Source organism: Oryctolagus cuniculus, chromosome 1 (genome assembly GCF_964237555.1).
Source record: "Oryctolagus cuniculus chromosome 1, mOryCun1.1, whole genome shotgun sequence".
NCBI lineage: Eukaryota > Metazoa > Chordata > Mammalia > Lagomorpha > Leporidae > Oryctolagus > Oryctolagus cuniculus.
The window spans coordinates 169,838,329-169,866,324 of record NC_091432.1 but is presented as its reverse complement, the minus strand read 5'-3'; the positions used below and the strand labels follow the sequence as shown (position 1 = coordinate 169,866,324).

Below are 27,996 nucleotides of genomic sequence, written 5' to 3'. Positions count from 1 at the left end.
CCATTGTGGCCATCTGGGGTGTGAACCAGCAAATGGAAGATTACTGTCTCTCTCTCTTCCTCTCTCTGCCTTTCAAATAAACCCTTTTTTAAAAATTTATCTGAAAAAATTTTAGTAAAGAAAAAAATTTTAAAAAGCAAAAAACTTAAATACAATTTAAGAAAAAAGAACTTTAGGAAGACTCAGTTACAGAAGGACTCAAGCGTTTTGCAAGTTTTACCTCAAGGAGTACAGCCATGTTTTCACAGTGGTAGTGGAGAAAAGCCACTCAGGGTTTTGCAGGAGGAGGGGAAAAGGAACTATTCTGAAATACACAAGAGGATTCTGGGCTTTGGTGTTTTTTTTTTTTTAAGATAAATTTTTTATTTTTCCAAAAGGCATAGTTACAGAGAGAAGAGGAAAGAAAAGGAGAGATCTTCCATCTTCCATCTTCCCCAAATGGCCTCAACATCTAGGTTGTAGGAGTTCCTGAAAGCACAGAAAGAGAGAAAGGATTAGAAGGCCTTTTAGTGAAATAATAACAGAAAACTTCCCTAATTTAGAGAAAGAAAGGGACATTCAAGTATAGGAAGCACATAGAATTCCTAATAGACATGACCAGAAAAGATCTTCACCATGACACATTGTAATCAAACTCTCCACAGTAAAACATAAAGATTCTAAAATGTGCACAAGAGAAACATAAGACTACTGTCAAAGGATCTCCAATTAGATTCACAGCAGACTTCTCATCAGAAACCCTATAGATCAGGAGAAAATGGCAAGATATATTCCAAGTCTTAAGAAAAAAAAAAAAACTGTCAACCCAGAATAGTATACCACACAAAGTTCTCATTTATGAATGAAGGTCAAATAAAGACCTTCCATAACAAACAGAAATTAAAAGAATTTGTCACCACCCTTCCACCTTGCAACAGATGCTTAAGGATGTGCTACACACAGAAACACAGAAACATGGTCATCACTATGAAAGAAGGTAAAGGAAGAAAATCACTCAAAGTACAAAGGAACTCCAAAGTAAACAACAGGAATATTTATGGGAAAATGACAGGGCAAAGTCACTACTTATCAATAGTCACTTTGAATGTGAATGGCTTCAACTCTCCAGTTAAAAGACACAAACTGGCTGAATGGACTGAAAATCAAAACCCATCTATTTGCTGCCTACAAGAAACACATCTCATCAACAAAGATGCATGCAGAATGAAAGTGAAAGGATGGAAAAAGATAGTCTATGCCAACAGAAACCAAAAAAGAGCTGGTGTAGCCATCCTAATAGCAGACAAAATAGAGTTAACACAAAAAATGTGTTAGATACAAAGAAGGGCATTATATAATGATTAAGGGATCAATTCAATAAGAAGATGTAACTATTATAAACTTTCAGTTTATAAATGTCCTTAGAAATGAAGTGAGTTTCTTCTAAGCATCATATAGCTTAGTGGTTTATAAAAATGATTATTAATTTTACTTCAAAACATAGGAAGAGAAAGAGAGAGACAAGGAGAGAGTCTTTCATCTGCTGGTTCACTTCCAAATGCATCCAACAGCCAGGAGCAGACCAGAATGAAGCCAGGAACCTGGAACTCCTTCTAGGTTTCCCACATGGGTGGCAGAGACCTAAGTCCTTGAGCAAATAGAATCTAACAACATATAAAAAGAATTACAATTGCAATCACCTGGGGCTTATTATAGATACTCAAGGCTGGTTCAACATTCAAAAATCAATTAATGTAATCCATCACACTGATAGGCTTAAGGAGAAAAATCACTTGATCATATCCATAAGTAGAAAAAACATTTGACAAAATCCCCACACATTCATTATTTTAAAAACTCTCAGAGTAGTGGGTAAAGCTATCACCTGCAGTGCTGTCATCCCATATGGGTGCCAGTTGGGTCCCAGCTGCTCCACTTCTGATCCAGCTGTCTGCTGTGGCCTAGGAAAGCAGTAGAAGATGGCCCAAGTATTTGGGCTCCTTCACCTACATGGGAGACCCAGAAGAAGCTCCTGGCTCCTGGCTTCAGATCAGCACAGCTCCAGCCATTGCAGCCAACTGGGGTGTGAACCAGTGAAAGGAAGACTTCTCTCTTTCTGCCTCTCCTTCTCTCTGACTTTCAAGTAAGTAAGTAAATCTTTCAAAAAAAACCTCTCATAAACCTAAGAATAAACTTTCACGATTGATAAACAACTTCTACAAAATAGCTATAAACAATTTAATAATGTGGAAAAAATATTACTCTAAACATAAATTTTACACCTTTCCTATAATTAACTCAAACATTTCATGGACTTAAATGCAAAATGTGGAACTCACAGAAGAGAAAATAGTGCGATATTACAATTCTTAAAAGTTCTAGACATTGTCCCACTAAGATTAAGCACAAAATAAGGATGAACCCTCTAACTACAGCTTTTTAATATTATATGGCACATTCTAGCTAATGCAATAAGAAAAAAGGGGGTATATAGATTGGAGAGGATGAAATAAAACCGTCTTTGTTGTCAGATGGCATTTTTATGACAGCATGATTATCTATATCAAAAATCCTAAAGAATCAAAAAAAACTTCCTGAAACTAATAAGTGATTATAGCAAGTGTATTGGTATGTTTTCTGTTGCTATGATAAAAGAGAGTAGCACTACCTGGTCACCCTCTAGCAAGGACCTCTTTAGCTGTGCCATAACATAGCAGGTGGCTTTATGGTGGGAGCCTGGGCAAAAGGGAGAGATCACACGGAAAGGCAAGAAGCTAGAGGGATTCAAGGGCCAGGCCCACTGTTTTTTATGACAATCTAATCACAGGAACTAGCCATGGTCACAGCTGAGCTTCCTGAATCCCTTCCACTGGTGGTCCCCTCAATGACCCAGTTACTTCCTACTAGATTTCTCCTTTTAAAATTGTACTCTGAATATAATCATGCTGAGGACCAATCCTCCAGCATATGAACATTTGGGGGACACACTCAAACCATAGCAGCAAGGCTTTAGGAAAAAAGGTTAACATACAAAAGCCAATCACCAGTGATGAACAAGCAGGATTTAAACTTAAAAAACACAGTATAAATTACATTAGCACCCAAAAAATAAGGAACATTCATGTATAAGTCTAACAAAATATGTACAATATCTATATGAAGTAAATTACAAAACTGATGGAAAAAATTCCAGGATTAAATAAATGGAGATAGTTTCTACCTTCCTAGAGTAGATGGTACAATATCATTAAGATATCAGTTATTCCCAAATTGATCAATAGATTCAGTGGAATCTCAGTAAAAATCTCATAAAGTTATTTTGTAGATATCAATAAATTGATTCTAAAGTTTGTATGGACAGGAAAAAAGACCCAGAATACCCAACACAATACTACAGGAGAAGAAAGTTAGAGAACTGACACTACTTGAAGTCAAGACATGACAAAGCAACAGTAATCAAGTGATACAGATGAAAGAAAAGATAAATAGGTCAATGGAATAGAAATGTATCCATATAAATATAGTCAACTGATTTTAGACAAAGATCAAAAGCAACAAAATAGCACAAAGACAATCTTTCAATAAATGGTGCTGGAGCCACATGAAAAGTAATTATTTTAGACAAAGATCTTACATACTTCTTAAAATTAGCTCAGATGTATCAGACATCTAAACCTAAAAACAAAACTCTACAAGGTAACATAAGAGAAAATAACTCTGAGTCTGCTGTGTATCCTGCTTCCCATGTTGGATCGTTCTCTCCCTTTTTATATTCTATCAGTTAGTATTAGCAGACACTAGTCTTGTTTATGTGATCCCTTTAACTCTTAGTCCTATCATTATGATCAATTGTGAACAGAAATTGATCACTTGGACTAGTGAGATGGCATTGGTACATGCCACCTTCATGGGATTGAATTGGAATCCCCTGGCACATTTCTAACTCCACCATTTGGGGCAAGTCCGATTGAGCATGTCCCAAATTGTACATCTTTTCCCTCTCTTATTCCCGCTGTTATATTTAACTGGTATCACTTTTCAGTTAAATTTAAACACCTAAGAATAATTGTATATTAATTACAGAATTCAACCAATAGTATTAAGTAGAACAAAAAAAAATACTATAAGGGATAAAGTATTAAGTTGTTCATCAACAGTCAGGACAAGGGCTGATCATGTCACTGTTTCTCAAAGTGTTCATTTCAGTCAACAACAGGAGTCACTGTGCACTTACTCCTTCTGTAGGATCTCTGTCCTAAATGTGCTGTACATTGTGATTTAATGCTATAACTTGAACTCAAACAGTATTTTACACTTTGTGTTTCTGTGTGGGTGCAAACTGTTGAAATCTTTACTTAATATATACTAAATTGATCTTCTGTATATAAAGAGAATTGAAAATGAATCTTGATGTGAATGGAAAGGGAGATGGAGCGGGAAAGGGGAGGGTTGCGGGTGGGAGGGAAGTTATGGGGGGGAAAAAGCCATTGTAATCCATAAGCTGTACTTTCGAAATTTATATTCATTAAATAAAAGTTAAAAAAAGAAAATAACTCTAAAATTTGTGCAAAACAAAAATTCTGAAAAATAGGTCAAAGTCAAGTCAAGAATATGTGTGGGTGTTTGGCCTAGCACTTAAGATAGCAATTGGGACACCCACATCCCACAACAGAATGCCTGGGTTCAAGTCCCAGTTCAACTCCCAATTTCAGCTTCCTGCTGATATATACTCTGGGAGAGAACAGGCAACAACTGGAGTAATTCCATCACTGCTGTCCATGTGAGAGATGAGGACTGAGTTCCCAGCCCCTGACTTCAACCCTAGCCATTACAGGAATTTGAGGAGTGAACCAGCAGATGGGAGCTCTCTCATTCTCACTCTCTGCCTCCGAAATAAGTAAAAGTATTTCAAATATTTAAGAAAACATTGAACTCAATGATATGCATTATGGAGTTTAAGAATAAAGTATTCTGACATCTTCAACTTTGAAATGCATTTAAAAATGGATTGATAGATAGGGGGATAGGTAGATAAAGCAAATACAGCAAAATGTTGATTTTAAGATTTACATTATGGGCACCTGGATGTTCAACATATAATTCTGTCAACTCTTCTGATGTTTGAGATTTTGCACGGCTTGGGGGAAAAGATAAAGACAGAACTAATTTTTTAAGGGTGAATTCATCGTACACAGCTCACTATGTGGTGCAGCAAATTTGAAGCTGAGTGATGAGTAACTCCTTTTTGGAATGCTGGCAGTGAGTCAGTATCACTTCATTTCTATGGAATACAACTTACACAGAGGTCCTACTATACACCTGCATTATTCTAAGCTTACAGGATGGATTATTTCATTTTATCTTCACAGCAGCTAGTCCCTCCACTAACCCATGTGGCAATGTACTACAAATTAGAGAAGGCACTCTTTCCCAGAGATCCTTTACTGCTCTCTGCTGGAAAATTGTCATTACACTCTGCACATCTACAATGACTCATAGAAATTATGCTCCTGGCGTTGGGTACTACATGGCTTTCACAACAGTAACTGATGTCCCTGACAAGAGAGAAATGCAATTCCTTGAGCTAGTATTTAGCCAATCCAACAAATTTAGCAGTACCAGTTGTTTTAACATATTGAAATAATGAGTGGCAGTAAAAAATTCAATACTTGAATCCTCAGACACTCCATCACCCCTCCCTAGGGCTCTCTGTACCTCCTCTTGTTTAGCAGTGAAATAATTAGTAGAGGTCCTTCAGCAACTGCTCAGGTGTTATGGCCTATGTCCACTGTAATTGGTCAAGTTATTTGGTGCTCACAAAGGTTATCTCTGATTCACTGTTGAGGAAACTGAGGTAGACAAAATAATTTATCATGATATCAAAGTTAATAAGTATAGAAACAAGATTCAGGGGCTGGCACTGTGGCATAGTGTGTTAAAGCCCTAGGTTGCAGTGCTGGTATCCCATCTGTTAAACAGTAGTTAATTGACAGATAGCTACATACAGATAGCTTTCATCCTACAGTTGCAGAATACACATTCTTCTAACTAGTGCATGGAACTTCCTCTAGGATAGACCATATGCTAGGCCATAAAGCAAGTCTTAGAAAATTTGAAGGAATCTAAATCATATCATGCATCTTCTTTGACCACAATGGAATGAAGCTAAGATTCACATGCAAACACAAGAACCCTCAACTAGCTAAAGCAATCTTATGTATCAAAAACAAAGCAAGAGACATCACAATACCAGATTTCAAGACATACTACAGGGCGGTTATAATACTGGCACAGTATTATGATACTGGCACAGAAATAGACATATAGACCGGTGGAACAGAACAGAAACTCAAGAAATCTATCTATGCACCTACAACCAACTGATTTTTGACAAACAAGCTAAAATCAATCCCTGGAGAAAGGACAGTCTCTTCCACAAATGATGCTGGGAAAATTGGATCCATGAATGCAGAAGATGAAACAAGATCCCTACCTTACATGTTATATAAAAAGCAACTCAAGGCCGGTACTGCGGCTCCCTAGGCTAATCCTCCGCCTTGCGGCGCCGGCACACCGGGTTCTAGTCCCGGTTAGGGTGCCGGATCCTGTCCCGGTTGCCCCTCTTCCAGGCCAGCTCTCTGCTGTGGCCAGGGAGTGCAGTGGAGGATGGCCCAAGTCCTTGGGCCCTGCACCCCATGGGAGACCAGGAGAAGTACCTGGCTCCTGCCATTGGATCAGCGCAGTGCACCAGCCGCAGCGCGCCGGCCACGGCGGCCATTGGAGGGTGAACCAATGGCAAAGGAAGACCTTTCTGTCTGTCTTTCTCTCTCACTGTCCACTCTGCCTATCAAAAAAAAAAAAAAAAAAAAGCAACTCAAAATAGATCAAGGATCTAAATCTGTGACCTGATATCATCAAATTACTAGAGAAAAACATCAGGGAAACCCTACCAGACATTGGCATAGGCAAAGACTTCTTAGAAAACACCCCAGAAGCACAAGCAATAAGAAGCAAAATAGACAAATGGGATTACATCAAGCTAAGAAGTCTCTCCACTGCAAAGGAAATACTCAACAAAGTAAAGAGGCAACTGACAGAATGAGAAAAAATATTTTCAAACTATGCAACTGATAAAGGATTAATATCAGATATATAAAGCGCTCAAGAAACTCAACAACAAAACAAACAATACTTTTTAAAAATGGACAAAGGAAGTGAACAAGCAGTTTTCAAAGAATGAAATTCAAGTTGCCATCAGACACATGAAAAGATATTCAGGATCACTAACCATCAGGGAATGCAAATCAAAACCACAATGAAGTTTTATCTCACCCCAGTTAGAAAGGCTATCAATCACAAATTCAAAAACAATAAATACTGCTGAGGATGTGGGAATATAAACTTGAAAAACCATTATGGAAGACAGTATGGAGATTCCTCAGAAATTTGAAAATTGATCTACCACATAACCCAGCTATCCCATTCCTGGGAATTTACCCAAATGAAATTAAATCAGCATATGAAAGAGTTAACTATACCCCCAAGTTTATTGCAGCTCAATTCACAATAGCAAGGATATGGGATCAACTCAGATATCAACTTATGACTAGATAAAGGAAATGTGGTATATATGCACTATTATTCAGTCATAAAAAAGAATGAAAGCCTATCTTTTGCAACAAAATAGATGCAACTAGAAACCATTATGCTTAGTGAAACAATCCAATCTCAAAAAGACAACTATCTTACATTTTTTCTAATACGTGGCAGTTAATATAGAAAATAAACAGATGTATAGGAATGAAACAGACATCTTGTGATTTGTCATTTTTAGCCCTTGTTTATACTCTGTGGAACTGTGGTATTCCTATGATTTATTTGTTGATTACTATGGCTAGTGGTGAATTAAGTCTGTGATTATAGAATGGGTTAAAATTGGGCCTTTGCAAAAATTAATGAAAAGGGAGGGAAGTAGGGGGTTTTTGAGGAAGAACAGTGGGGAGAGGGATGTATGGTTATCTTCTTAGAACTGGATCTATGAAATACATGAAATCTGTTCTTTCTATATTAATAAAAAACATAAATTTTACCTAAATAAAAAAAGAAGACCCTGTGACATGGCCTCCCAAAACTCTGTGATCCTCGAATGAGACACCAGTGACCCCTCATGATCCATCTCTTTCCTTACAATGAGTAAGTCTAGTAAGTCCCACTCAAATCAGCACTAGACCCGATCTAACAGAATTTGAATTCTGGTTGCTGTCCTCAGGGATTTCATTTTGAGCTGCAGGCTATAATTGGCACCAAAGGATTGTGAATAACCAAAACAAGATTCTTTACCTTTCCCAAGATAAGAGTAGGTTAATTTGGGGGGAGGGGGTCACTTTTGCAAGGGCTACTATTTCTGTCAACTCTTTTCCTTTGATTAACAGTCCATAGAGATCGGTTCTGGGCTGATCATTACCCTTCCCTGGGATCCTTTTCTTTGATTACACAGCCATGTGACTGTAAACCAAAAGCTTATATAGATCATATTTCAACTGTATCCAGTACCCCGTTAGTGTGCTCTGGGAGTGAAGGAAGACAAGCAGGAAGGGAGAAGAAAATACAGAAATGAAAAGAAGAAAACAGAGAGAGAGCCCCAAGAGATTTCTAGTTCCTTAGTTCAAATCACTCAAAGGATTGGTTTCTGACCTTCCCACATTTAGTTATGGAAGTTTATACTTTAGACTTGAGTTGGGTTTCTGAAACAGCTCTGACTACACTTGTAGCACATGCCTCTAGAAATTCAGAATCAATACATGTAGGCTGGAGGGATTACTTGCTAGTAATAGTTCAACTACAATGGGGACTCGATACATGGTAGAATTTAGCTAAGTACAATGCAGGTGTGAATGTAGACCACATCAACCGGGGTCATAGCATTACAACTGAAATACAAGTGTAAATTCTGCAGCTACCACAATGCCTGCTGGGCAGAAACTTCTAAAAAAGCAACTCTCCAGCCAGCGCCGCAGCTCACTAGGCTAATCCTCCGCCTTGCGGCGCTGGCACACCGGGTTCTAGTCCTGGTCAAGGGGCCGGATCCTGTCCCGATTGCCTCTCTTCCAGGCCAGCTCTCTGCTGTGGCCAGGGAGTGCAGTGGAGGATGGCCCAAGTGCTTGGGCCCTGCACCCCATGGGAGACCAGGAGAAGCACCTGGCTCCTGCCTTCGGATCAGCGCTGCGTGCCAGCCAAGGCTGCCATTGGAGGGTGAACCAACGGCAAAGGAAGACCTTTCTCTCTGTCTCTCTCTCTCTCTCACTGTCCACTCTGCCTGTAAAAAAATAAAAAAATAAAATAAAATAAAAGCAACTTTCCAACACTCATTAGAATAAGAAGTAAATGAAGGAAGGAAGAAGTATACTATGAGGAGGAGGAGTATGTACCCACCAAAATGCCAAGAAGAAACACACATAACTGCACATCAGCTGACAGGAATATACAACAAGATATGTGTAACATAAGCTGCATGTGGTACAGAACAGAAAAATATTCTATTTCTTTAGGAACAAATGTTAACTATTAATTATTTTTTCATCAACATAGAAAACAAAGTCTAAGCACCTAACAATCTTCTGAGTAATCTGTACTTTTACCCCCAACAATTGTCGCTGTTATCCCTATGAATAAATGCATAATTTCATGCCAAGAAAAGAGGAAATAGTCTAAGAATTTTGAGCCAGTAGGGAATAGAATGAAAAATATATTTAATGAAGAGCTCTCTGTCCTATAGATTGGACAGCTTGGTCAGGATGAGTGTGGGAGGTTAGTTAGAAGATTGGTAAGACAGAAATACAGACCCATTAGCAATGTGATCAAGAGGAAAGGATGAACATAGGCAACAATTGAAAGAAAAACAAAAAACTATCAATGTTATCAACTAGGTATGAAGATAAAAAAGAAGGAAGTGGGGAAGATCTTGAGCCCTTATAGCAAAAATTTCCCAACTAACACTTGTCCCACTATCTTGTCCCACTATCTTGTCCCAGTCTCATCTTCCACATAGGACAAATGGCAAGAAACATTCTATTCAAAAATTCCCACAAGTCAGCCACTCAGAAACCTGGTAGTAAAACAACAATCACTGTGAAGGACTTGCCGTGGCCTTGTGTCCATAAAAGAAAAAGAAAGATGAGAATTACTGCTCAGAGCACCTTGCCTGTTGCCCACAACCCAATAGTTATCTATTGTACGTGCCCAGCATCCAGCTGGGTTGTTTTCCTGTTTAAACCTCCTCCCATCTTCCACACTGGAGCACACAGAGCCTTGCAAAAGTCCCTTTTCTGCAGGCATAACATGCTCATGTTTAACTGACAGAATAAAAAATCAAGACATGAAGTTGCTGTAGAAAAAAACAACACAACTTCTCTTGGACAACTCCCCCAACTCTGACCCCTTGATGACTACTTCTTGTCCCCATCCAGGCCAGATCACTGCCCAGAAAATTATCTGTAGTCTATCCAGAATCTATCCTCATCAACACCACCATCACCACGCTTCCTTACTAACAGAACACTTGTTTTGGGATGCAGCCATGAACCTATCTAGTCTTCTCGGTGTCCACTACGCATACTTAGGCATATTAGCTACAAAGGAGCTGACTCTCCAGTGGGATGTGATCTTTTTATCTTTTCCCTTTCTCTTTCCTGCTGGTGAAGAGGACTTAATTTCCAGCAGCCATTCTAGACCAGGAGATGACATTGGAAATGGAACCACATACTGTCAAGACATGTCAGAAAGGTAGACTGTGGCGCTGCTAACACCACAACTTGGGACTGGGTGTCTATTATCAAACATCTCAGCTCCAGTTGATGGCATCCACTCCTCTTGAGAGAGTCACTGCATAGGTTTTAAAACTGAGTCTAAGAGGTTTAAAGGATTTTCCCAAAGACATAGCCTGTCAGTCATGACCTGTGACCTGAACCCAGGGCTGCCAACTCGTAATAATGTTTATATCAGACGGACTTGGCTGAAAGGCCCTACAGTAGCTTTCAGCTGTGTAATACTGTGGATCAACTTTAGCCTCCTCTCTCAGCCCCACACTCCCTTTATAAGGGTCTTGCCACTTTACCCAAGTGCTTCCTAGCAAACACCAAATTATCTATTGCATTTCATCAATGAAAGTGAAATCTATAGACCCTTCAAGTGGGTGAGAGTCCATCAGCAACCATCGTGGCTCCAGGGTTCTATGACTAAGCTTTAGTGATCAGGTGTCTTTATTTCATATACATTAGAAAAATGGGAATGCTGAGAGGTTTCCTCAGGAGTGAACACACATGATTTCATCAATAGAACACGTGACCATCCCGATGACAGGCCTTGAGTGTGTTCATTTGTTCCTAGAAAAAGCAGAAGAAACAGAAAATCAAGTGCCACACACCCAGTGATTCATCCAAAAACAAGCAATGCAGCATAAGTTCCAATACTAGAGTCTGAAAACTTCAGTCTTCTAAGAGAATACGACATTCTCCCTATATCCATGTGGAATACATTCTAAGATCCCTACTGGACAGCTGAAACTCGGGATAGCACTGAACCCTATATACAGTATGTTCCTGCACCTAAATACCTATGATAAAACTTACTTTATAAATCAAGCACAGTAAGATATTATTAACTCACCATAAATCTTAGTAACCTCAGCATATGTCTTATTTCCTTGAGTTGAGAACTTTCACCTTTTCATTTTTAGCAGATTCCAGCTTCTCTTTGGCATAGTTGAATGCCAGCATCACTATTCTTGTGCTTCAAGGCCACTATTTTGTCAAATAAGGGTTACCTGAACACAAGAACTATAGTATCATTATAGTCTGATAACTAAGTTGGCTTCTAAGTGATGAATAGGCAGGTAGTATATACAGTGTGGATTCACTGGACAAGATGATTCATGTTCCAGGCAAGACAGACCAGGAAAGAGCAATTTCATCAAGCTACTCTGAACAGTGCTCAATCTAAAACTTATGAATTGCTTACTTCTTGAAGTTTCCACTTAATATTTTCAGAATATGGCTGATTGCATGTAACTAAAACCTCAAAGCAAAAACTATAGATAGGGGGCCAGTGCTGTGGCTCACTTGGTTAATCCTCCGCCTGCGGCTCCTGCCTCCCATATGGGCGCCGGGTTCTAGTCCCAGCTGCTCCTCTTCCAGGCCAGCTCTCTGCTGTGGCCTGGGAAGGCAGTGGAGGATGGCCCAAGTGCTTGGGTGCCTGCACCCAAGTGGAAGAGCAGGAAGAAGCACCTGGCTCCTGGCTTCAGATTGGCGTATCTCTGGCCGTAGCAGCCATTTGAGGGGTGAACCAAAGGAAGGAAGACCTTTCTCTCTCTCTCTCACTGTCTAACTCTATCTTCCAAATTTTTAAAAAAATAAATAAAACTGTAGATAAGGACGGACTACTGCACTCATTTGTATAATTATTTAATGTTTGTCCATAAAACTAAGCCTGTAAAAGCTGTGATACTTGCCTTATTTGCTATTTATGCCTCAGTTCCTTGCAATTGTCTAGCACACTAAAGGTCAATGGATCAGTGAGTAGGCTAGGGCAACTGGCACAGAGCAAAGTGGTGAATTTGGTGTTTGGCCATTGTATAAGACAGAGAAACCTAAAGCATGAATGTGAAGTTCGAATCATGACCTGACAATATCTGTACACTCCAGTCTATCTCCCTAGTTTTTGGTACCCTCTCCACTGATGAATCAAAGCACAAAATAGTCTTCTTTGAGGGTTACATAGGAAACTTATTCATCATTAATTTGTGCAAAACACCATCTAATTAAATAATTTAGATAGAATATGCTAATACAGAAGGTCTTTTTTTTGAAAAAAAATAATTACAAAGGGACTTCAAGAGGATAATTACAAATAGGAAATGTTGAATCTGAATAGAATTCCTATTTTCTTTAATTACTGAAACCCTCTCCTAACAAGAGCCTGAAATCATTTCTATTTAAATATTGTATGCCACAAGGGTCTCTCCAGGCCGTGGAGAAAATGTGATTAAGTTGTTGGTGAGAGATTGTTCCTAGCCCTTTTCCAGGCATGCAAATTCAGAGGCTATTGGTCTGCAGTTGGGAACCCAAACAGTCACAGGCTGTGGTCCCGAATGGAGTCCCTAGAGACACTGACCACTGCACTCAGCAATGCAGTACACGGCCTTGTTTTCTTAAGCTGAGAAAATTCATACAGATTCTTGGCTGGAACAAAAACGTCTCAAGAGCTTTTTTAACCAATCTTGAGGGTTCTCACCAGAGAGAGTTTGGAAGAAATAAGCTGTCTGGCAGCGCTTTGGGTCCTGTATGTCAATATTTCCCTAGATTTCTTGAATTATAGTCTGCGCTCCTAAAACTTCCCTGATGCTCAGTACACATAAGATGTAAGTGATTTTGATCCTCAGAATGCTGCTGAATTCCATTGATTTTCAATATTTACTTTTGTGAAGGGGCTCCTTACCGATAATTTACTGAGTTATTAAGAGTGACTAAAGTTTGATTTTAGGGAATTTAAATGATCATACCACTAGAGTTTACGAAACACACGAATTCAGCATTCTGAGAAGTCTGGCTGCCGCACGAGCTGGGAAGAAACCACAATCTTCCCGGCACATCTGGGAGGAGGATGCTGTTCTCAGACATCGCCAGTGCTGTTGGAGTTGGCAGCAGACTGTGGCTGAGACTGCAGTATTTAAAGTCAACTTACATGGATTCGAATTCTGGCTGCCTCCTGTGCTGTGTGGCCTCAAGAAGTGACTTAATTTCTCTCTGTGTCTTTATTTCTCCTGGGTTAAGTACAAAAAAAAAAAAAATCAGTGTACACCTTGTGGATTGTTGAGCACATTATAGAACACAATCCATACAAAATACTTAGTGTCAAGTACATCATGTTCAGTACATGAAATTATAAATCTATGACATTTCCAGTTGTAGCTCTTCTTGTGTCAATCATTATTTTAGTAATATAGCTCTTAGATTTTACTCCCTTGCCCACTTTGTTGTATAATTGCTGCTTTATTAGCATTTTGTTTTTAAACAATGGCTGCTCTGTTACCTATTGGTCTTCTTCATGGGTTCTATTCAGAGAAACAAGAAAGGATGAGGTAGAGGCACTTTGGAGTCACCTGCTCCAAGGTTTGGGTTCCTGTCCTGTCTGCCCCTGCTTGACACGTGGTCCCTGGGTGTGGGCTGCTGAGACCAGCCCAGGAGGGGACAGCAGGCTGAGTATGGTGTGACTGGCCAGTGTATACTCTGTTTACACACATTTTCTCTGCCGGAGGGAGTGGAGTTAACTTTGTTTCCAGGAAGGTTCTGATAAGGCCAGAGAAATCAGTCTGCCTTTGACTTCACAGAGATTCTGAAAAGTGATCCCCTTTCACTTTAGTTCAGGATTTCCTGACACAGCTGGTCTTTAATTTTTCTGTCATTCAAACCAGCAGCTTAAAACAGGCTCAGAAAATATCCTGTTGGTTTCCTTTCCTATCCTGCTTGCTGAAAGTGCCCCTTCTTAGACAATGGTTTGCGCAGATCTGTATATGATGAGCTGGACATGCCATGGTTTTTAAGGGCAGAAGACCCTACTCTCAAGACTCTGTTGGATGCAACTGGAAACCATTATAATTACTGAAATCAGCCAGTCCAAAAAAGACAGATACCCGACATCTTCCCTAATCTGGGATAACAGAGAACCTAAAATGTAATGTATTCAGTGAAAAGGGCATTTTGAGATTTGATGATTGTTTACAGCCCTTGTCTCTTCTGTCCAGAAACAGTAGGTTTTTCCTCCATATTATTTTCTTCGTACTATAACTCTTTATTTAATTTAGGGTTAACCTTTCAATAATTAAGTAAACTGATAATAGATCTTTGTAAGAATTAAGAGTGGGAATAGGAGAGAGAGGAGGAATAAGGACTGGAGTGTGAGCAGGTGGGAGGGTAGGGGGAGAAGTATCACTATGTTCCTAAATTTGTATATATGAAATACATGAAACTTGTATAACAAATAAAAAGTTTTAAAAAAGGAAGACTTTCAGAGAAGGAATAAATGAAGGTAAATAATTTTTATTCTTAATTCACCTAATAAATGACTATTCAACGTAATAATAGCAATTAGCAATTAAAAATACTATTACTCTACGCATGTGACTGCAGGCAAGTCATTTTTTTTTCCAATCCTTCCTTTCCTCGTCTGCAAAACGGGAATAATTCTCACACGAGTGATGTCGGTGTTCTCAGGAGGCTTTACTGGGATGAAACATGAAGGCAGTCCCTAGAACTCAAATCGAATTTTGGTGCATGCACAGGCACACTGACACGCACACAACACAGCACACACTCAATAAGTCTCTGCAGTTTCATTTAATTACATACCCACATGGTATAGTAAGAAAGTATCTTCTGGGCCTCTGCCACCCAAGTGAGAGACCTGCATGGAATTCCAGGCTCCTGGCTTTGGCCTGGCATAGCCCAAGCCATTGCAGCAATTTGATGGGTAAACCAGCAGACCTCTCTCTTTTTCTCTCTCTCTCACTTTCTTTGTCTCTTCCTCTCTTTAACTTTGCCTTTCAAATAAGTAAATATTTTTAAAAGAATGAATGAACAAATTAAGAGAGTCTGGAATCTCCTGAGTGACAGGAAGGCCTTTAGTTCTTCATACGAGCCCCTTAGGAGCCAGAGCTGTGGCATAGTGGGTTAAGCCAATGCCTGCAGTGCCGGTATCCTATTTGGGTGCCAGATCAAGTCCCAGATGCTCCACTTCCCATCTAGCTCTCTGCTAATGTACCTGGGAAACCAGCAGTCGATGGTCCAACTCCTTGGGTCCCTACACCACTATTCCAGGCAGACCTGGAAGAAGCTTCTGGCTCCTGACTTTGGTCTGGCTCATCCCTGACCATTGTAGCCATTTGGGGAGTGAACAGGCATATGGAATCAATCAATCAATCAATCTCTCTCTCTCTCTCTCTCTCCTTCTCTCTCTGTAATTCTGCCTTTGAAATAAAATAAAATGAAACATTTTTTAAAATCTTCCAAAAAAGTTAAAAGAAAAGTGAGGGGCCAGCACTGTGGCGTAGTGAGTAAAGACACCACCTTCGGTATCAGTATCTCATATGGTTGCTGGTTGGAGTCCCAGCTGCTCTAGTTCCAATCTAGCTCTCTGCTGAGGCCTGGGAAATCAGTAGAGGATGGCCCAAGTCCTTGGGTCCCTGTGCTCACATGGGAGACTCAGAAGAAGCTCCTGGTTCCTGGCTTTGGATAGGCCTGGCTCCAGCTGTTGCAGCCATTTGGGAAATGAATTAGCAGATGGAATACCTCTTTCTCTTTCTTTCTCTCTCTCTGCCTCTGCCTATTTCTAACTTTGCTTTCAGATAAATAAATAAAACTTGAGAGAAAAAGACAGGAAGACAGAAAGTAAGAAAAGAAAGAGAAAGAAAAAAAAGAAAGAGAAAGAGAGAGGAAAGAAAGAAAGAGAAAGAAAGGGGGGGGAGGGGTAAATGGTATACAATTTGGGAAAGAAGTACATCTTAAAAAAAAGAAAGAAAAGTGAACCAGTAAGTGATATATCTCTGTCTCTACAACTTTCAAATAAAATGAACATTCTGTAAAAGGAAGCCTCTCTTGGTCATGCCTGGGCTTATGCTAGGGAGATCACTGAGGAGGAGTCTTTAGTGGCAAAACGGGACTGGTGACCAGGAAGACCAGTGATCAGGCTAGAACATTCGGATTCACTCACCAACATTCTAGAAGGAAGGGGGATGGCTGCATACTAAACTCTGTAACAACTCTTGAGCCATGAGATTTGATAAGCCTCTGAGTTGGCTAATACGGTTCTGGAAGGGTGGAACACTCAAAGGGGACTTGGAAGCTCCATGCCCACTCCACTGCCGTGCCTTGCCCTATGGATCTCTTCCTTCTGGCTGTTTTTGAATTATATGCTTTTTTCATTCGTTTATATTTATTTGTTTAAAAAGAGAAAGAAAGTCAGATTTCCAATCCATTATTTTCACTCCATAAAGGCCCAAAGCAGCCATGGCTAGGCCAGGGTGAAGCTGGGAGCCAGGAACTCAACCCAGGTTTCCCATATGGGTGACAGGGACTCAACTATTTGAGCTATCACCTGCTGCCTCACAGGGTGTGCACCGGCAGGAACCTGGAATCAGGAGCAAAACAAGACTCAAACACAGGCCCTGCAGGATGAGGCGCGAGCATCCCAAGTGGCATCCCAATTGCTAACCCAGATACCCACCCTGGATTGCATCTGTTCTAATAAATCAGTAAACATGTGTATTTACCTGACTTTTGTAAGCCATTTAAGTAAATAATTGAATCCAAAGAGGGAGTCTTAAGAATCCCCAATTTATAGCTGATCAGAATATGAAAAACCTGGGCTTTCAATTGACATCTGAAGTGGGGGTAGTCTTGGGGGTCTCAGCCCTTTAAGTTGTAGAATCTGACAATAAATCCAGATAAATGTCAGCATTGAAATAAATTGCTGGAAAATGGTACATGGAAACTGTATGAGATCCCATAGATAGAACCACATTCTTCTCTCTTCCAGAGTGATGCTGAGGCAATAAGGCTATTTAACCAAACTGCTGCACACTGGTGATTAATGACCTTTCCCAAGAGTCCCTGAAGAGAAGGCTCATTGTCCTATTGTCACTCCAGACCCAATCACTTTTCTAACTTTCCTTACAGAGCACTTTCTTTGGAATGCCCCCTGCGATAGCAAACCTTTATCCTTTTTGGGTAAACTGGTATGAGCGAAGATGCACCACAGTTTAAACATTAACCTACTGAAGACCATCAGGGTTGCTTCTAATCTGGCACTATTGTGAGTAAGGCTACTATTAACATTCAGCATAGGTTTTTATGTAAATATAAGTTTCAATTTTTCTCTGATAAATGCACAAGAGTACAATTGATAAGTTATATGGCAGTTGCATGCTTAGTTGTATCAGAAATGGCCAAATAGTTGTGCAGAGTGGTTATACAAGTTTATATTCCCTGGCAAAGTATTATCCATCCAGTTTCTCTGTATTCTCACTAATCACTACTTTTGATTTTAGCCAGTAGGACAGGTACATAGTGATAGCTGCTCATGGTTTAACTTGCATTCCCTTAATGGCTAATGATGTTGCTATCTTTTCATTGCTGATTGCCATCTACGTATCTTCTGCAGTGAAACATCAGTTTACATAGTTCGCTTATTTTCTGATTAGATTTATTTCACTGGATACAACTTTTTATTAAGTAGTTTGGGCTAAATGTTCCGAATACTCTCAGTGGTTTCTCTAGGTCATAACAATTTGTATCTCACGAAACACACTAATATACACATGCAAACATATACAGCCAACCACAAATGCATCTATAAATCAGTGGGCCTTTTTTTTTTTTTTTTTTTTTTTTTTTGACAGGCAGAGTGGACAGTGAGAGAGAGAGAGAGAGAGAGAGAGAGAAAGGTCCTCCTTTTGCCATTGGTTCACCCCCCCCAGTGGCCGCTGCAGCCAGCACACTGCGCTGATCCGAAGCCAGGAGCCGGATGCTGGTCTCCAATGCGGGTGCAGGGCCCAAGGACTTGGGCCATCCTCCCTGCCTTCCTGGGCCACAGCAGAGAGCTGGCCTGGAAGAGGAGCAACAGGGACAGAATCTGGCACCGCAACCGGACCTAGAACCTGGGGTGCCGGCACCACAGGTGGAGGATTAGCCTATTGAGCTGCGGTGCCAACCAACCTCTTTTTTTTTTTTTTTTGTAATTATCATATATGGACTCAAAGAAGTTAAAAAACATGTACTAATGAGGTGAGGTAGTTACACTGTTTTAATCAGGAACTTTTTCATGATTCTAACTGCAAAAACATACATCCATACAAAATTTTGCCTTCAATTTTACAGGATTCCTGTGTCTGTTGAAGCCCACAATGAACCCCAGGCTAAGAAAATCTAGTTTGGGGCTGGTGCCATGGCACACTTGGTTAATCCTCTGCCTGCGGCACCGGCATCCCATATGGGCGCCGGGTTCTAGTTGTGGCTGCTCCTCTTCCAGTCCAGCTCTCTGCTGTGGCCCAAGTGCTTGGGCCTCTGCACCCGCATGGGAGACCAGGTGGAAGCACCCAGCTCCTGACTTTGGATCTGCGCAGCGTGCCGGCTGTAGTGGCCATTTGTGGGGTAAACCAATGAAAGGAAGACCTTTCTCTCTGTCTCTCACTAACTCTGCCTGTCGAATCGAATCGAATTGAATCGAATCGAATCGAATAGAATAGAAAATTTAGTTTAGCAGAATGCTAAATGATTGCTAGAAAGGACTTTGTGAACTCCACACCAACCCCAAGTTTCAGCTTCAGAAGATGTTTAAAACTTCCGGAAGTGGATGTCAGTCTCACAGGTGAGCATCAAAACTGTTGGTGCTTATTACCCAGATACCTGGGCTCACCTTTAGATCTGACCTTGTAAGTCTGGGATGGAGTTGTATCTCTTATACAACGCATAACCTAAGGCTGGGGAAACCAGCTGGATTAGATAACTCAGCACCGACCCTCATTCACTAACAGGCATTTTCTTCACGCTTAAAGCACTCGGATGGAGCATGCATGCTCTCCAGAGTGTAATTTCCTTTGCACTGAAAAGGGTTTGTGCAGATATAAATATATATATATAAATGATGAGCTGGAAATGCCATGGTTTTTAAGGGCAGAAGACTCTAGTCTCAAGACTCTATTGGATGCAACTGGAAACCATTATACATATCTGTGACCTAAACACAGATATGCTGCTTCCCCTGTTCTCAGGACAAAAGCATCTAAGTGCCACCAAGAAAACTTTCTAATCATTCAGACCATGCACATGTAGCTCTAGGCCTCTCTAGTATCCTAGACCAGATCCCTGTAGGAATGTCTCAGCTTCTTCCATAAGCTTGCTTTTCCAAGTAAGCATTTTGTTTTCTTGCCCATCTGTCCTACCCAATAAAATCCCATCCACTCATTAGAACACTGTATCTGAAGGCTCTCGGGTTGTCCATACAGTTCAACAGGATGTACTCACTTACCTGCGCAGAGCAGTAGATATGCTGGCTTAGCATCTGCAGTAAACTGCTCTCAAATTTCACCTCTTACCTTACCTAGGTAGGGCATCCTTGAATATGTCTCTTAACTGAGTTCCAGTTTCCTTATTTGTTTAATGACAACAACAGAATACCATTCTCACAAAGGAGTTGGGATGATTGGATGAGATGATACATCTATGGTCCCTGGCATAAAAAGTATGTTCAATAGGCATTAGTCCCCTTTCTTCACCATGGACACTCACAAAACAGTATCTTTCCACCTTGACCAGGATTGCACACAGCCCTGCCTAGGTTAGCCTGCCTCTCTGCTCCTGCCCCCCGGGAGACCTTCTGCTTCACACACTACTTTATATCTCCTTGGTGCATCTTGGTCCTGCAATGCAACACTGGACCCTCCTCTCTCTTGGAGTTGAGCTCTGGGACCCTCACAGGACAGATCGGGACCCTTGACCACTTCTCCTCTCAGCCTTCTGGGCCTTAATGAATTCCCAGTGGGACAGAGAATGGGGTTGAAGGCCCAGAATAGGGCATCATGATAGGGCATTTGCAGCTTAATCAAGCCACAGATCCAAACTGGCAATATGTGCTGTCCATTTGGCCAAAATGAAGTTATTTCCTTTGACAATGACCTGAACAGAATCTTGGAAGGAAGAAACCAGACTCTTCTAGGGAACAGATTACTCACACATGAGGATATGCAGGGACCACAGAAAGCCCCTGCCACAGTCCTCCACTCGTGTGTCAGACCCTGCTCCAGCAATGTTATTCTTCTCCACTTAAATGCAGAACAAAGCCTCCCTCCTCCCAATGCACAGGCATAGCTCTTTAGCTGAATATGAGAACTTCAAATTCACCAGCATCTGCAACCTCTCTCCAAAGGCTAATTCAGAAGCATAGCCTGCAGTATTTAAAGACCTGGATTCCTTTGCCACACAGCACTTGTCAAAACCCAGCTCTGCCTCTCTGTGGTTGGGTGATTTAGGCAAGTCACTTAACCTCCCTGTACCTGTTCCCTCATCTCCAAAGTGGACATGATAACCATACCTGTGAGATGGTGTTATTGTGATGGTTGTCAGCTGGTGAAACATTTTAAATAGTGCCCTGCATCTTAGAAGATACTACGTACACGGTGCCTTTACTACTATCAGTGTTTGCTATCAGGAAATTGATACCCACTGGGATGGCCAATGAAGACAATAACAGGAACCAGGCCAGCCTCTGTTGCGGCCCTGACCACTGCTCTGTGTGATGCTGCAGCTGTCAGTTCAATTTCGTCTTCTCCCAGGTCAGCCATTGTAGAGAGCCTGAGAAAATTATCCCTTCTCCCCACCATCTAATCTGAAGACTCCATCTTCAGTAAGCAGAGAGCTTAAGGGCAGAACCATTTCTGCAGAGCCGGCAAGCCCTTATCTCCATCCTGCTTCTCAAAGACCCAAAGGCAGTACTGGTTCTCTTCACTCAGTTCTATGCACCATTCTCAGTCCTGTCTGACTCACTCTCAGTGCAGCATGGCTCAGCCACGCTCGCTGGCACGACCCCTGTAATCACTTCTTTATTTCCTTTCTTAGCCACTTCCTGTGTTAACTGTTTGCCCAACAGAGAACAGAGGTTGCTAAGGTTCAAATGCTGGTTATGTCTACTCTGAGCCTCAGTCTGCTGTCAATTGGTATAAATTGTGTGCCTATCCCACGGAATGAAACATCACCTGCCAAAACTGCAGGTAAATCAGCTTTCCACCTGTGAGAGGGGCACTAACAAATGTTGGCTCCTTTTATTATTTCCTTTCTTCCGTCCTCAAACTCACCTATGTGTTCGTAAAACAAGAACGCCTTAATTTTGATGCCAATAGGAGACAAGATCACTCTGTATGCACCCTCACAATGCATACACACACACAAGCAGCCCATACAGCCAGGGGGGATGACTCCACATGCAGACAAGGCGGAAGGAATTGGTAGGAGAGCTCAGTACTCTTGCTTGCACTGGGAAGTGACTGGTGAGAGCTGGTGTTGTGGGGACTGAGAGGGGGAGATGGTCCCTTGCTGAATGGTCTCTCATGATAGTCTGAAACTCATGTCCCCTTCACAGGAGTCCACAGCACACAATGCCTTAGATCAGCTGTTGTTTTCCAATTTCTTTAGTGCCCACCTGCTGTCTGAACTAATTTAATAGCCTCCATAGCACTGGGGAGCCGGATGTTTGGATGTTCACAGAAGGAGAGAGGAGGCCAAGAGGCAACTCAAGTGAGGAAAGTTAGCACTGAGACAGTCACACATCCAGACCTTAAACAAAATAAGCAAATGAATGGCAAGTCCTGGAGATCCTTATACCAACATCCGATTAGCAAACCTCCAGGGAAAATCTTCTGCTTGCTTTACTTTCCTGGAAAGGGGTCCATAGTGGGAATGAAAGAGTCGAGATTTGCAATCTGTGCTCTCATGGCCGGAGCTCTGTGTTCCTGACAGCTGGGGTACAGGAGAAGCATGTATGTGTGTGTGTGTGTGTGTGTGTGTGTGTGCTGAACAAGCTCATGTTGGAGGCAAGAGTGGTGGCAGAGAAAGGGAATAAAAGATGCACTAGACATTACTAATTCTCCTTTCCAAGGCATTTTGCACCCCAGCACTGGTACTCTCTTCTACCCGTGGCCAGTGAAGGTATTTATCACTTGAATATCCTATATCTTTGGAGATATAGGAGAGTTTGGAGGAAATTTACGGTGGTTGGTCTAGCCATGAAAAATCCTCATGTTCATTACAATTGTCTTCATTGGGGTAAATGTGTATCATGCTTGGGCTTTTTTTCTATTTTCCTGTTGTTTTTCTAGTCTTTCAGTTAAATGTATGTTAAGCTTGGTTTTCCTACTGGAGTGTACTATGTCCCAATGAGTCCCTCTCGATTTCACTCCCACTGGAGGAACCTTAAACCTAGCCCCTCCGTGCACACATTTCTTCCTCCCTGCATCCCTTGGCAGTGGCTGTCTCTCCCTCTTCAGGCCACTTGCTCACCTTAGTTTTCTGATACTGTCGTCTGTGCAGGCTTCATCTCGCCAACTAGACTGAGTTCACAGAAGGCAAAGACTATGTCCTGACTCACTCTCACTTCCCACAGCATCAGCATACTCCAGGACACTGAATCGATAGATGGTCCATGAAACCAATATAGTGAGCAGTTTCTGTTGTTCTTAGCCAGATACTTTTATTTCCAGGAAAATCATAACAACTCTGTAGTGATGTGAAAATGCATTTCTGTGTCTGACACAGCACTTCGCCATCCCATGAGCCCTACCCATCCACCCACTTGTCCCAGTAAGAAACCAGACAGCAGCCTGAGGTCCCCTGGTTATTGTGCTAACAAACCACAATGGCTCAGTTGAAATAATTGTATTCTCATATAATTACATGCTCACCATGGACTGCTGGAGGCTGATAAATATTTCACATATTGCTTTTTTTTTTTTTTTTTTTTGACAGAGTTAGACAGTGAGAGAGAGACAGAGAGAGAGAAAGGTCTTCCTTTTGTTGGTTCATTCCCCAGATGGCCTCCACAGCCAGCACTGCGCCGATCCAAAGTCAGGAGCTGGGTGCTTCTTCCTGGTCTCCCATGCGGGTGCAGAGGCCCAAGCACTTGGGCCATCCTCCACTGCCTTCCTGGACCACAGCAGAGAGTTGGACTGGAAGAGGAGCAGCCAGGACTAGAACCCAGCACCCATATGGGATGCCAGCACCGCAGGCAGAGGATTAACCAAGTGCGCCATGGCGCCGGCCCCCACATACCACTTCTAACTACAGCCCATGTGGCAGAATGAACTCAAAGACCCACCAAACTGCAAGGTGCTAGAAAATAGAGACCACATGGAATTTTAAGTAGCCACCATTTGCTTAAAATGTCTTCCATGTGTCTATTTGCCTCCATTCCCAGCTCCCCAAACCTGACCAGTCTTTCACCAATGCCAATCCACTCAACCTTTCCAAGATCCCTAAAATATGTCCATTCCTTCCCATTCCCAGACATTTAGTTCAAGCCCGCATCCCCACTGCCTTTACTACTGACCCCAAACTAAAGCTGCTTATTAGACACAATAATCTTCTAAAAATACAAACTTAATTATGTCAGTCCTTCCCCTAAAAGCATTTAACAGATCCTCATTAGCTACAGGCTACCTCTTTTATCATGAGCCCCAAACCCATTTCACATCAGCTTTACCTACCTGTTCAGTCTCATCTCCTCTTACTGTACAAGGGGACTTGGCCACATGTCCAGAGGAAGCTGAAATCCAGCCCATTCTGCTAGCCAAGCTTTAATCTCTGGTGGTTAAGGCTGCCTCGCCCTGAGCACACTTTTCTAACTCTAACAAATGTGCCCTATGTTCACCAAGCTGTATTCACCCACAGAGGGGCACACTTTGATAATACAACGACTTTGTATTATCAAACTACTAGCTGTTCTCCAGACTTAGCGTCCCAGTTTTCACCTCCAGACCTTGACACGCACTGCCTCTCTGCTACTAACGCCCACCCCACCACCCCGCTGGCATGATAAATATGTTCTAATCCCTGAGAACCCTTCTCAAATAACTCCTTAGGCAGTCCCAGTCAGAAGTAATTATTTTCTCCTGGTCTTAATCAGGATTCTCCAAAACAAGGCCTGAGACAAGGATTGGGTACAGGTGGTTTATTTGGAGGAGGGTCTCCAGGAAGCACAAGTAAAGAAAAGGTGAAAGTGAGATGATACAATGAGGAAAGCCAGTAAAATATGTCAACAGGTTACTATTGACAACAGCTGTGGCTCATTCCCACCAGGGAGCCTTTGGGAAACCGAGGAGAACACACTTACCAAGGAATGTGGAAACCAGAAGTATTTATGCTCTCTTGTTCCTCATTTCCTCACTGTTTCATTGTTTGATAGCTGCCCCCCCCTTTTTTTTTCTTTTTTGACAGGCAGAGTGGACAGTGAGAGAGAGAGACAGAGAAAAAGGTCTTCCTTTGCCGTTGGTTCACCCTCCAATGGCCGCCGCGTCCGGCGCGCTGCGGCCGGGGCACAGTGCTGATCCGATGGCAGGAGCCAGGTGCTTATCCTGGTCTCCCATGGGGTGCAGGGCCCAAGCACTTGGGCCATCCTCCACTGCACTCCCGGGCCACAGCAGAGAGCTGGCCTGGAAGAGGGGCAACCGGGCCAGAATCCGGCACCCCGACTGGGACTAGAATCTGGTGTGCCAGCACCGCAAGGCGGAGGATTAGCCTAGTGAGCCACGGCGCCGGCTGACAGCTGCTTTTAAAGGCAATTCGGATTCAGTACTCCTTGGCTGTCCTGAAGGGACTGAGCAAGCTCTGTGGTACTGGGAGGAGCTGCTAGGTAGAGGAAGAAGCACCTAAGGCTGCCCTTGGCTCTGCCCCCTGGGCTCTCAGTTCCCACTCTAATCCACCTTCTTTTCCCATCAGCAACGGCTAGAACCTACAGCTGAGCAATTTTCACAGCCCACTTCCTGCTTGTAGAGGTTAAAGACCCAGAGGCCTCTTTTCATGTTGAATTATCTCCTTTCGTTTCAAGTTAATACAATTCCTTTAAAAATATGTGTTTTTTATGTATCAAACTATATTCCACTCCATTGGGTAAGACCTTAAGGATCTTAAACGCTTGACTGTCACGCAAAGAATGTCTAAAAGGCACTCCACACAGGTTCTCAGTTTTCTTTGCAGTTCCTAACACTGGGTTTTACAGTAACACCCTTGACTTTATTTTTACCCAAAGACAATGTTTTATTACTGCTTTGAGCTTGATCTCTTTCCTGAGATTTCTTACTTTGAAGTCGTTTTGCCGGCTTTTACATGGGCCCTCTATATTTCCTCTAAGCTATACTCAAAAATGTAACACTTTTCTTTTTAAGTTCATCTCTATCTCTACTTTTTCATAGGTTGCTAAAAAAAAAAAAACCAGCTGGCACTTTCCATATTATTCTTAGAAATCTCCTTAGCCAAATCTACCATTTAATTAGATATATTTTTGATTTTTCACATTACTGCATAAAACACTTACTGAACTTTGCACCACTGGGTACCATGGCTGCCTTCTCTTCAGTTTCCAATACCAACTTCCTGACTGTCCTTCAGGCCTTCTCAGCTGGTTGATTGGAGACCCTTCTGCCACAAACAAGCCTCTGCCACAAACAAGTGATGTGGAATGGGGGTTTATTACACAGCGTGGGTTCCATTGGAGAAACGAGGGGAGCAGAAGTCCAGCAGGGGCTATCAAGAAGATCCGAAGAAAATCAGGAGCCACGGATGGGCTCAGGTGGAGAAGTTGATGGGGCCGTTAGCTCCATCTGTGGCAGCAGGACCAGCAATAGAAAGGAAAGCTGCAAGTTCCGCGAGAAGAGGGCAAACTGGAATCTACAAGGATAAACCTGGACCCAGAGAACCAACCAACCCACACTTGTCTCTCATCGCCTCTCCTCGTCAACAGCTTCTCGCAATACAAAGATGACGTGCACCTGCTCAGCAGTCTGAAGGAAGGGGTCTAAAGGACCTGGAAGATCTCTGCAGGCTCAGCCGCTACCCACACAGCAAGGTGAGCAGCAGATCAGTGGTGACTGGAGGAACTGCGGCAGCTCCCAGCACCTCAGGCGAGAACTCCTGCCGCTTCAGTTCTGCCTTCCAAATCTCATGCAAATGTTCTAGTAGTCTACCCTAATTCAGAACCATCAAAGAAAGGGAACCTAGGAAACAGGATTCTCATGTAGCCAAGTCAACAGAGTGTAAAGCCATCCAAAGGCTCTATGTTCACAGGCCCTATCTTAGTGCATTGAATAAATATTAAATATGGATCTGCATTCTTGAGCCCAAAGCTTAACACATAGCACGTGCACCAATGATGACTGTTCAACAGAAACTTCATTTACATGCCAGACTGACTGCTATGTCTCCTTCTCTGAGCATTTCCCCTTGTGTAAATTTATTTTGGTAAAGAGAGGAACCTTCTGTACCAACCTAATATTTGATTTATATCTCCCCCCAACCCCAGGACAGACTGTTTATTGCTTAGAACTAAAGTACTCTACATTCTACTTACTTCAGAAAACGACTGCATTAAAATCCATTTGAACTGAACAGTAAGAAGAGGGATGAGCTCACGGTGTTACCATTTTCAGTGGGGCCGAGTGAGAGGGCAGGATCCATGCTTGAACACTTTCTCCTCATTAACACTTCGGCTCCTGCACTCAGCCTCAGCCCCACCTTGCTGACCCAACTCAGACAAGGGGAACTGACTGATGAGGTGATAATGAGGAGAAAATGCCCTGCCCTGTTCATGGCCTGGCTGGTACAAAGCAAGACCAGAGGGATGAGACTGTACCTGGGTGCTTTAAAATCTTTCTTCATTTGGGAAGCAGCATGGTGAAAACTCATCATCGTGATGAAGAGAAGGAAGAAGAAGGGACTGCAGCAGCAGTGAGCACAGATAAGAGGGCAGATTAAAATGAGCTGACTTGGGCTCACTTAATAAACTCAAATCCTTTTTATAATGGGTATTTTAGAAAATCCGCGCTTGCTCTCTGCTGCTTAACAATACCAGCTGTGTGATCGTATTAGAAAGGTTGGAAAGAAGCAAGGGAAGAAGGAAGAGATGGAGGGAAAGAAGGCTAAGACAACAGACAGATCTTTTCATGCCCCACGCCATAAAGAGGCCCCAGTCTCGTGCTATTAATTCAAGCTGTATTCCAAACGGATTTTCTACAAACAAGTTCGTAATTGCTTTTTTTTTTTTTTTTTTTTTGACAGGCAGAGTGGATAGTGAGAGAGACAGAGAGAAAGGTCTTCCTTTTTTTGCCGTTGGTTCACCCTCCAATGGCCGCCACGGCTGGCACGCTGCGGCCAGCACACCGCGCTGATCCAAAGCCAGGAGCCAGGTGCTTCTCCTGGTCTCCCATGG

At 42.1% G+C, this 27,996-nt stretch overlaps 2 long non-coding RNA genes across 5 annotated transcripts in view; both read right to left on the bottom strand.

The window, feature by feature from the left end:
* LOC138844313 (uncharacterized) overlaps positions 1-27,996 on the bottom strand; it is a 47,801-nt gene that overhangs the window by 4,315 nt on the left and 15,490 nt on the right. The window lies entirely within an intron of this gene.
* Positions 338-27,409, bottom strand: LOC103347846 (uncharacterized). Of its 4 annotated transcripts, none has more exons than XR_011379938.1 (4): positions 27,139-27,409; positions 13,717-13,795; positions 11,644-11,777; positions 338-468 (listed from the first exon to the last, which is right to left on the bottom strand). It is a non-coding gene; the product is annotated as an uncharacterized lncRNA (long non-coding RNA). The 4 variants fall into 4 exon arrangements; XR_011379939.1 differs by lacking the exon at positions 27,139-27,409 and adding an exon at positions 26,107-26,685; XR_516353.3 differs by lacking the exons at positions 338-468; positions 11,644-11,777 and adding an exon at positions 11,220-11,360.